This window comes from Etheostoma cragini, chromosome 3 (assembly GCF_013103735.1).
Source record: "Etheostoma cragini isolate CJK2018 chromosome 3, CSU_Ecrag_1.0, whole genome shotgun sequence".
Lineage (NCBI taxonomy): Eukaryota > Metazoa > Chordata > Actinopteri > Perciformes > Percidae > Etheostoma > Etheostoma cragini.
In genome coordinates this window covers 10,790,599-10,793,403 of record NC_048409.1, presented here as the reverse complement: position 1 = coordinate 10,793,403, position 2,805 = coordinate 10,790,599, and positions in this window count along the sequence as shown.

The window sequence follows — 2,805 nt, the reverse complement described above, 5'->3', positions numbered from 1 at the left end:
GTGGGCTGGCAAGAGTCACAGGAAGACTTTCTCTTTTCCTTCTCCTTTCTCCATCCTGTCACAAGGAAAGGCTGCAGACTGCGATTCTGAATCTATTTTAACACACACTAGACTGCAGTTCATTTCGGGGTGCTAATTGGCCCCAGAGGGCAATTGCTTTACCCCAGATAAACACAAAGTTAAACACATGCAAGAAACAACGAGGCACATAAACAAAAAGGCACATGACCACAGTGTGTTGCTAATTTAAAGGCCACATTGTCTTCGGAGCTAATGTTTGACACTTGGTCTTTACCGGTGGACTTTCTAATGACCCTTCACCAAGACTGATACAAGCTGTATTTGTTTCCTCTTATTCACTTTTTAAACTTTTGGTAACAATTGTGTAATCTCCACAGCTTCTGCATTATTTTAAAGTTGTCTTAAAGGGGAACTACGCACTTTTTTTTAGCTTAATTTACTTTAACTGAACAGCTTTGGAGTCAGTGGAATGGTTTTGTGACTTTTTTGAGTTGAATGGTGGTCGGGTCACATCGCTTTGGTGTCCTGTACTCAAAATCACTTCATACATGTTTACAGTGCTCACGTAAAAATACATAAAACAATGGGATGTCAATACATTTTTCTTATTATTGGATAATTTCAATCACTACATTGGCTGAATGAACGGTAAGTCATACTAACCTGTAATTAGATCAATTCAAACCTGCTTAATTCTAAAAATTACCAAGTCAGGGTTATGCAAGACAAAAGGATTTGTCACATCATGAGTCATAAAAACAGCTTTCTCTTTATTGTCTTTGCCAGCTTCTTCCTCTGCAGTGCAAGTAATCTGCAGCCTATCCCAGCATGCACTGGGCACAAAGCAAGAAAACACTTTGTGACAGTCTCATTTGACCAACACATGACATGACTAACACTTTTGATAACATGGCATGCGATTTCTTTGAAAACAATCAGCTTGGAAGTACATGGCTGAAAAACCTTCTGTTCCAAGGTGGAAAACATATGAAACTGTTTGGCAGACGCTCTGCTGATATAAAACTTTCCCATTGCTCACAATCCCGTTCAGATGTTTAACTCTCTGCCTTCCCTGGTCATGTTGGGATCTCTATGGCATGGTCCATGTTGCGAAACAGACAGTTGTTCCCATTTTAGCAGTTTCATCCTCCAACCTTCTGCTCTGGAGACAGAGCATGAAGAAACTTCCCCAAATTGTTTTCTGTTATCACGTTTGGCAGACACAGTCTTCAAGAGAAACGTGTTGACACAAAAACGATGCCAAACTGATTTCATGCAGCAGGTTTCATGCGTAGCCTAATCTTGTTAGTAAAGACACACTGGCGCATTGAGGTAGCTAATAAAACTGTTTTGGTAAGTCCCATCAACCATCCTTGTGGATGGATTATTGCTGCAGAATAGTGTCGGGAAGTTTGGGGGACTCTGTATAACCGGGTCCAGCCTGTTTAAATATATCCGTCAGAAACTCTCAGGTTCTGAACCCAAACACAGACCAGGACAAGACAGGTGGTGAAAAAAGGTGAAAATGATTGCCAGATGTGAAGACAGGTGAGTCCAGGTGAGGTAATGCTGAAGGTGGTGACGAACGGGTTGGGAGGTGAATGCTGGGGAGTCTAGATGATATGGGGGGGTGGGTCACAGGAATAACAACACGTTGTTTTTGCACTGTGAGCTCTAAATGTTAAAGCGGAAGACAAATGAACTGTGGGATAGAATGTGATAGGAAGAAAAACAAGTTAATGGAATATCAAAGTCAAACTCAAAAGCATGTTGTCAATTCATTTCAAATATAATGTATTCAATCGGAATGTAAATGCAGAAGAATCGAGAGAATCATCAGTTTACACATGTTACATTAGTTTTATGACACTAAACAGCACTGGTAAACACTACTGTACTGTCGGTCAGTAGTGGTTAGGGCTTTGTTGTGCTCTGTTTTTTTTCAGAATATTATACTATATGGTGGTCAGGCGTGTGTTGTGTGGTGTGTTTCCTGAAAGCAACACTAGAGTACTTTTTCTCTTCGGAACCCCTACAGGTTGGAAGCAGAACTGTCCAAACATGTCTCATTGGAACTACAGATCTGCTACCTTCACATTACATTACATGTCAGTTAGCTGAAGCTTTTTTCCAAAGAGACTTACAGTTGATACATATGTCAGAGGCCGCACGCCTTTGGAGCAACTAGGGGTTAAGTGTCTTGCTCAGGGACACATGGGTAGATGCATCGCAGTGGGATTCAAACTCAGGTTGACTACCACCAGACCTACCTGATCTGGCAAACTTACATTATGAGAATGCAGATTTTGACCCTGTTACGAGTTGATGAACAACTAACGACATTTTGGAAAAATTATTTTAGATTACAAAAAGTTCTCTGTTCTTGCTTTAAAAAGTCGTGAGATAGGTTGTGTTTTAGTTCAGATAGTGTTTTTTTCCAAAATTGTTATTATTTTAGGAATTGAGAACCAATTTTCTGCACATGTTGGTATTTATTTCTCTCCTCATCAAACAGCCATTGTGGCCTTGTGCCCTTCATTATTTTGAGTGCTAGCAGTTAACATGACAGTGCTGCAACTTCCTGTGTCTGGGGCAAGATTGGCAAAGTCGGCAGCATTCGCTTCCTTCACAGATGCTTATCCAAATGTCTTTGCACATTTGCATCCTTTTGTATTTTTTTTGTCACATGTATAGCTCAGCCTAAATTCAGTCATATTTACTGTGCGTATGGCACATTTTCCAATCCTTTAAATTCACATGCAGTCATCTTTCCCACAGCTGTGA